We start from the raw sequence: 8,801 nt of genomic DNA on the forward strand, positions 1-8,801 counted from the left end.
TGTTCCCTCCCGTTACTTGAGATGCTGCCTCCTGGGCTTAAGTCCTAAAAATTTCCACCGAATAAAACATAACTCTCAACCTTTAGACTACTTGTATTTTTTGAGTCAAAACAGTCATGGCTGGAAGCCACTGTTTGAGATATCTTTACCCAGAGAATCATCACTTCTGGTTGCTGCCAATAAGACTGAACTCCCAAATCAGCCACCATGGCTTGCCAAAGAGACAACCTCAAGTCTACACCAGCTGTACACAGAGTTCTTACACACTACAGGGTGGGCAGATGTGGAAGACACCAGCTTCATCTGCAGCCTCACTCCATGATCCTGGCCTGAGTCAGCTCACCTTTGTGCATCTCAGTTCCTGGTACATCAGATGGGGAAAATGGGACCAGACAACTTCTGAGAGGCTTCCCAGCCCTAACATTGTAAGATACAGTGAATCAATTAGCCTTCTATTTGTACTTCTTACATAAATAAAGCATAAAACTATTTGTAATCAATTAAACCCGAAACAGTTACTGTATTATCAAGTAGATGAACAAACACACAAAAATAACAAAAGAACTAACAACTGTCAAGTGATATTTTAGATCTTTAATCCCTTTCACTCTGTTCTCAGCCTGATGACACACTTACTTTGGCCACATTAAAACCCTTTTACTGCCAACGAAGGCTCCAGCTGGGCCAGCCAGCCAGCAACATGCCCTCTCACTGGCCAGCTCAGATCCCCCCTGCCCTGTGTCTGCCTCTAACAAATGGGCTCCAGCTGTCAGATGCCTGCGACAGGCGGTGCACACGTGTCCAAGGCTGCCTGTGATTGCAGCCCACTCCGAGATGGAGAGAGTGTGTCACTGGCACAAAACACATAAAATTAGCACTTGGGTCTGTGTTCATCCTGAACTTCATCATTGTTACCAAAGACACATGCTGAAATGCAGGAAGAGAAATCCTAAACTCTGGCCTGCTTCAGCTCTTAGTCCAGTCCCTGTCAATCACTCAGCATAAAGTCAATCCTGAGATACCCTGGGGAGGCTGATACCCAGGAAAACTTCGCCTAACCTCTCCCATCAGTGTGTGAGCCAATCAACCTCTCTCTCTCACACGTATACACACACTCATACCTACTTCAGTAACGGCTACCAGGAAGTGTTGGCCATGGTTCCTAGAGCTGACCCACTGCCTGGGTTTGATTTTTCCTCCTCTCTCAGTGGCCTGAATGGAGTCAGACAAGCTTGAAGATGTGGTCATAAATTAGCCGATGCCCATGATAATGGAACCAGTTTCTACTGAAGGTAGCACCCAGGCCCCACTGCCTGCTGAGGGCCAGCTTGGCTTCCATGGCCTTGTGCAGGAAGGACGCGTCTATCCTCAGGCAGCCATAGCTCATTTCCACATCCAGTTCAAGTAGGCCATGGCCTTCTGGGAAAAGTACAATTCCAGACTGAGCACACCCCACCACCCCAGATGCCTGACCCGTTTCTCTGCAGCTGGCAGCTGTGTGGCACCAGTGGTGCCAAGGGGAGCCTCACTGAATCCTTGAGGAGGACAAGGGAGGTCTGGGGGCAGGCAGGGCTCCCTGAGAAGTCACTAGGCCTGAGGCAGCCCTGCCTGTCCTTGTAGGTATGCTCCCCACCAGCTGCCCTGGGAGGCTGGGGCCAAGAGGCTCTGGCCGCACTTACCGAGGAGATGCAGGGCCGGCAGCATGCAAGCACTTCTTATTAAGCAGTGCCGAAGCCATGCACTAGGGCTCAAGAGTCCTCATTCTCATGTTAGTTCCTTCACATCTGCACGACCTAAATGCAGAAGGAAAGGTTTAGCTCTCTGAGCATCACTTTTCTCCTCTCTAACACAAAATGTCTGCCCTGGACCATCTCTACAGTTCCGGGTCGCATATAGACACTTTGCTGTATAAACTTACTTCAGGGGCCAAATCGCACAGACAGGTGTAGAGGGAAGACCGTAAAAGCAGGGGAATTTGCTTCAGAGGTGTGGTGGAAGCTTCTGGTCTTCACCATTGCCCTGGTTCCCCTTCTAGAAATTCTGCTGAAAGAGATTTGAGTCCTGGAGCAGGGTATTTACTCAGACTCCACCCTTAAGGGACCACTACTAGAAAATGAAACACTGGGGCAACCTTTATTCATTCATTCGTTTGTCTCTTCCTGCAGGAAGCTACGCTCCTTTAGCTACAATGCACGGCCTTCAGAACAACCTGGCCTCATTTCACTTTTTCACCCTTGTGCCCCAACCTGTCCTACACACATCTTCAGCCCAGACTCAGGGGCAGAATGACTCTTCCTTGAACTTCCCTTTCATCATCCCTTCTTCTCTTCTCACAGGGAGAGCATCATATGCCCCTCACAGAGCAATCTACCTCTTCAGTGAAGAAGGTCCTAAGGGCTCCCGCAGGGCGCTCCCTCCCTTGGTGTGGGGGTGGTTCTCACCTACAGGGAGAGGGGTGTCCTCACTCTGCAGACCAGGAGGAAAGAAAGAGGGGCTAAAAAAGGGGGGCTCAGAGTACCACTGGCAAGTGACTTGGCCACAAGAATGTTAAGATGCCCATGAGGAAATGCCTTTATTAAGACAGAATCTTCTGGCTGGAATCCACCTAGAACTAGAAACTGAAAAATTTAGGCACCGTGTCTGAGAAATCACCAGCCCTTTAGGACGAGAAGGCAGATGACAGAGATCAGAAACTATGGACTTGGAGGATGTGCTGTGAGAGCCATGGCTACTGGAATCCTCTGTGCCATTTTTCCCTATTCTTTTCCATTAGCAATCAGTCACTCTATTTTGAAATTTCTAGTCTGCCTCAGCTGCTCCAAGGAAAATCAGGGTAAACTGACTTTTAGGGTAAAACCCAGGACTAGGGTGTTCAGTAAGAACAGCAGTATTTGTTACCATGAATATCTTGATGAAATACACAATTTTTAAGAATCTAAAAGTTACCAAGATTGACTCAAGAAGAATATTCTCTGAATAGACCATCAACCATGAGAGAAGTTGAAAAATATTGTGGAAGAATTATCTCTATAGAAGAGAACTATTTATAAAGAATTTTCTTTATGCAAGCTCAGTTTTATGGATGAATTCTTCCAGATTGTTCTAAAGCAGAGAAAAAAAAATGGAAAACTCCCCAATTCCTTTTACAAGGCTAACATAATTTTACGATAAACCTAGGAATGATAATATACAAATATATGTATAATGTTATATATGTGGTACTGTATGTGTGTGGACACACATACACACATATACACATACATACAAATACAGACAAATCCTCCTTCTGAGTATAGATTCAAAAATCCTAAATAAAAAACCAATAAATCAAATCCAAGGGCTATTAAAAGAATAATTCATTATGACTAATGTTATGTTTGTCCCTGGAATGTAATGATGATTTAACATTCAGAAGTATATTCTACTCTACATCAATATGTCACAGAAAAAGCAATAAGAGATACTAGTGATAGTGAAAATCCCTCAGTCGTGCCCGACTCTTTGCGACTCCATGGACTGTAGCCTGCCAGGCTCCTCTGTCCATGGAATTCTCCAGGCAAGAATACTGGGGTGGGTAGCCATTCCCTTCTCCAGATCTTCCCAACCCAGGGATCAAGCCCAGGTCTCCCACATTGCAGGTGGATTCTTTACCATCTGAGCCACCAGGAAAGCCCAACAGGAGGTACAATTACATTAAAAATAGAATAAAGGCAAGGATGACTTCTATCACTATCATGACTATTTCTAGCTAATAGCATGAAGCAGAAACTTGATATTTTTAAAAATTCAGGAGATCAAATCATCATTCTTTGCAGAAGATACTATATTCTACAAAAACTATCAATCAATCGATCCAGGAGAAAAGCTACCAAAACTAATAACAGTTTTGTTGTGTAGTTGCTAAGTCATGTCCAACTTTTTGCCATCACATGGACTGCAGAATGCCAGGCTTCCCTCTCCTTCACCATCTCCTGGAGTTTGCTCAAACTCATGAGTATCATTGAGTCAATGATACCATCCAACCATCTCATCCTCTGTTGCCCCCTTCTCCTCCTGCCCTCAATTTTTCCCAGCATCAGGGTTTCTTCAGTGAGTCACCTCTTTGCATCCGGTGACCAAAGTATTAGAGCTTCAGATTCAGCATCAGTCCTTCCAATGAATACTCAGGGTTGATTTCCTTTTGGATTAACTGGTTTGATCTAAGGTGAATAATGACAAGTTAAAAATGCACAAATTGATAGGTTACTTATATCCCAAAAAAGCTAGCTAAAAGTTAATTAAAAAATACAATGGGGGTGGGGAGAATTCTGTTTAAGCGAGCAGAGAAATAATAATAAACCTAAAAATAATCTTAATGAGAAAACACACAAGGTCTATTAAAAATATTTTTAAAAACTTTACTGTGAAACACATAAGGAGATTTGAAAAAAGAAGCATGTTTTCAGGAGAAAAACAGATTTTTAAAAAAATTCTTTCCCCACCATTTTTCAAGAAGGGTTACACACGACAGGAGGGGAACAGCGAAGCTTGCAGGCCATGTTCTCATGGGGGCTGTCTCCTCACACTAGCAGTGGGAGAAGGCACACAACAGGCCCCACTAGCCACATCCACATGTAAAGATTTAATGTCCCAGAGAGAGGAAAATTCATAAGCTTTAGAAACATGATAGAACATGAAACACAATGATAACACTTGAAACAAGCCTGGGCAATTGTGAACCATAAGTTCTCTTTGTTCTGCGACTGTTCGAAAATCACTAGTGATTCATTAAGGTAGAAAATTAAACAAGACTGTGAATGCCTTTTCATGGAGAAAGCAACCAATATGGGGTCCAAGTTATCTTTGTCACAATGGTCCCCAATCATGTAAAGCCTGTACCATCGGCTGTGGCATAAAGCCCCAGGGATAAAAATAGTGTGGGGCTGCCATAGGAATTGTCAGAGGGACTTCCCTCATGGTCCAGTGGGTTAAGAATCCATTCTTCCACCCAGGGGCCTCGGGTTTGATTCCTGGTCTTGAAAGTTAGATACCACATGCCACGTGATGGGAACAAAAACAAAAAACAAAAAAGAGTTGTTAGATAAAGCACTCAGACAGGATGTAATGCCCCAAACACAAGGTTATATGAATGTATTACTTGATAAAAAGTGGCATCATGCATCCATCAGTGAGAAGAGGAAGAATTAACTAGTAGTAATGGCAACTGGCTAACTTTTGAAGTGGGGGAATAAATTCTCAATTCACTCTTAAGTGAAAATAATTTCAGATGAATGAAGAGTTTAACTGGAATTAAATTAAATGAAAAAACTAACCAGAAGAGGACATAGAATAGCAGAAAGCATTGAAATTACACGAGAGTAGGGATGCTTGCTTTGTTTACTGCTGTGTCTGTGTCTGTGTCTACAGCATCTGAAATAGTAGTGCATGCTACATAGTAAGTACTCTATAAATTTATTGGAAGGCTGAACAAATGAGTGAATGAATCTTTTTCCCTTTATACATTTTCTGGTTATATGCTTTGTCACCTTTTCTGTTAGGGTGTTTTTCTTAATTACTATAATTTGTTTATTAGCTCACTTTGTCTCCCTACATATTAAAGATAATAACTCTCTGGACATTATTTACTGCAAATAATTTCCCAAATTTGTCTTTTATCTTTTCATCTATATGCTGCTGCTACTGCTGCTAAGTCGCTTCAGTCGTGTCTGACTCTGTGCGACCCCATAGACGGCAGCCCACCAGGCCTTGCCATCTCTGGGATTCTCCAGGCAAGAATACTGGAGTGGGTTGCCATTTCCTTCTCCAGTGCATGAAAGGGAAAAGTGAAAGTGAAGTCACTCAGTAGTGTCCGACTCTTAGCGACCCCATGGACTGTAGCCTACCAGGCTCCTCCGTCCATGGGATTTTCCAAGCAAGAGTACTGGAGTGGGGTGCCATTGCCTTCTCCGTCATTTATATGAATTGTATACATTTCCGCCCCCCAGAAATTATTTATAGAAAGTCTGTCAATTCAGTCCATTTTATTTTTTAACTTCTTTTGATTATTATCATCTTTAGAAAATCCTCCCCCATCCCAAATTGCTAAGGAGGCTGAGACCACTCCCAGTGGTCTGGTCCAAATTACTTCAACTGTGGGGCTATTCCATCCTCTCCTGGGGCATCTGATCCATAGGGTTTCCAGTCCCAACCAGACTCCTCCAACCCCCAAAGCTCCCTTTCCAGCTCACTCTTTTGCATAACCACAGAGTGAGGTCATGTGTTTGGGACACCATTGTCCTGTCACCATGGAAATGATGAGAAGTCAAAGCACTGGCAAGAAGCCTCCCATGCGGGATGAAGCCAAGGAAGAAGATGGAGAGAAAAGGAAGGACCAGCCCATTGACCAGAGAACCCCAAACATCCCAAGTAGCTCATGAGGTCATCCTCACGCACACAGCTGTCACGCACACACGCCCAGGTGTCAGATCTGTTTGGAAAGCACAGAACCCAGCCAGGCATGTAGCAACAGCTCCCAGGCAGCACCTAACTTTAGCAGAGAAGCTCTCCATCCCTTTTAACCATGGGGGCTTCCAGCCTGACTGAGCTGGCTGATGGTTTCCTCTGAAACCCTCAACTTAGCTCTCCTGTTTTTCTCAGAATATAACTTCCTGTTTCCAATCACTTTGCTACATCATCCCCCTGCCCCCTGCAGATTCAGCTCCAGCTCCTCAGCCACTCTCCCCTGTGCTTCCAGGACAACCACGGTAAGGCAAGAATCTAATCGCCTTACTCATCTTCTAAAATTAATTCAGTGATTAACCATTGCCCTAAGGGAAAAAGATCTAAATTCCTTAGGAGTCTATTCAGACCCTTTATAATCTGGCTTCTGCTCCTATCTCCAGCCAACCTCTTACCGCACCCTTCTTCATACTCTGTTCCAACTGCATTCTGCTTGGCATTTGAAAATGCTGCTTTTTCCATCTAAATAACTGCCTTCATTGATACTTACAGGCTGGGAAGAATCCTTTGAAGGTGGCATATATATCCTCATATACGAGCTTCCCAAATGGCTCAGTGGTAAAGAATCTGCCTTCCAATGCAGGAGATGCAGGTTCAATCCCTGGGTCAGGAAGATCCTCTGGAGTAGGAAATGGCAACCCATCCCAGTATTCTTGTCTAGAAAATTCCATGGACAGAGGAGCCTGGCAGGCTACAGTCCATGCGATCACAAAGAGTTGGACAATGACTGAGCACACACACACACACATATCCTCATGTTTGAGATAATGAAATTAGGGTCCAGAGTGGTTAAATAATTAATACCAGGGTAACACAACTTTTAGTAGCAGAGCTGGGATTCAGACTCTGATCTTTACAACTTTAAAAGCCTTGGTCTTTCCACTATCTGGTGTGATTGCCCTTCTCATTTTTGTCAGAACTATTTCTATTTTTAGCACTGAAATCCCATGTTCTGGGAAACCCCTCATTCCCAGAAAACTGGGATAACTAACTACCCTGATGCTTCTTCTGCCTCCTCCAGGAAGCCTTCCAAGACCACCCCATGCCCCAAGAAGTATATTTTCCATCTCCTGCCACATTTCTGGACCTGAAAAAATCACCTATGTCAAAATGACTTGTCTTTTTATTAGTCTCTCTTGCTAGAGAACAAATTTCTGATTATTGAACCATGTTTGGCCCCAGGGCATGACAAAGAGTAGGGGCTCAGTTCAATTTCTGTTGGGGTGATAAATGGGCAAATCTGGACCAGAGCTGCTCTGTGGGTAACCAGGAGATCAAGATCTCCTGAGAAAAGTGTTTTCCACAAATAATTCTGCAGTTAACTCCAGAGTGGGTCCTGTCTGGAGTCTCCTAGTCAGCAAGGATAACCAAACGGTTTGCTCTGCTTGGCTCTATCACGGGCTGTTATCAGGTCTGTAGGTACAAACCTGACCCAAATCCGTCTGCTGCTGGCCTTGGAGCCCATTGGCATGTCTAATGCCCTCCTTACAAATCTCTGGGAACCTTAGGTTTGTAGGATGCATTTATACAACTTTCCTGGGAGAGAAGGAGGAAGAGAAGGAAATATGCAGAATTTACAACTTTCCAAATGATTTCTGCTCTGAAGTCGCAGAAATGATGATGCTTGCCCTCAGCACCCCAGGAGGGAACTGCTTCTCTACCCCGCACCTACCCAAAACCTCCTCCACTCCCACATGCCCTCTGGGAAGACCCGTTGCCCTTAGAGAAGTAGAATGAAGATGGCCTTGCTCCAGCCTGGATGATCCAGCCCTGGTGAGTGGGCAGACATGAAACAAGAAGTGACAGAAGAGATGTCCTATTGTTCCCTGTAAGAAAGAGCTCAGATGCAGACTGGTTCTGATTTATCCAAACACGTCCCACTGCTCTGATGTCCACCTTCTGGAACCAAAACCACCTGACACGTGTCAAAACACCCGCATCACTGCCCACCGACAGCATATAACATCTCTCGGTGAAGAAGGGACCGCTATTCGATCAAGCCGCCGCCTTCTCCTTCCTACTTTTACCCCATGGTGAAAGCTTTCCTCGCACAGCGACAATCTGGAAGGGCTTGAGGAAGTAAGAGTGAATAATAGTCATTTGAGCACTTGGGACAAACACAGAAAAGTTCAGGGATGAGAAGAGATGATGGAAGTGGGAAAAACTGGTGCCCAGAAAACTCAGGAATGAGGCCCACAGCTTAGTGGGCCAACCATATTATTTGCATTGACAGTCATCAAAAGGAGAATACGTTTATTATTCCTCAACATGCCCCACGTGTAAGAGTCGCAAGTGTTCATTCA

The 8,801-nt window shown here is 44.4% G+C and overlaps 1 long non-coding RNA gene across 1 annotated transcript; it reads right to left on the reverse strand.

The window, feature by feature from the left end:
* Positions 1-1,270: 1,270 nt before the first annotated feature.
* Positions 1,271-6,189, reverse strand: LOC145503712 (uncharacterized). The gene is made up of 5 exons (XR_014051679.1): positions 6,125-6,189; positions 4,099-4,199; positions 1,919-2,043; positions 1,680-1,793; positions 1,271-1,419 (listed from the first exon to the last, which is right to left on the reverse strand). It is a non-coding gene; the product is annotated as an uncharacterized LOC145503712 (long non-coding RNA).
* Positions 6,190-8,801: the final 2,612 nt, after the last annotated feature.

Source organism: Giraffa tippelskirchi, chromosome 4 (genome assembly GCF_054371585.1).
Source record: "Giraffa tippelskirchi isolate mGirTip1 chromosome 4, T2T-mGirTip1v1.2.pri, whole genome shotgun sequence".
Taxonomy (NCBI): Eukaryota; Metazoa; Chordata; class Mammalia; order Artiodactyla; family Giraffidae; genus Giraffa; species Giraffa tippelskirchi.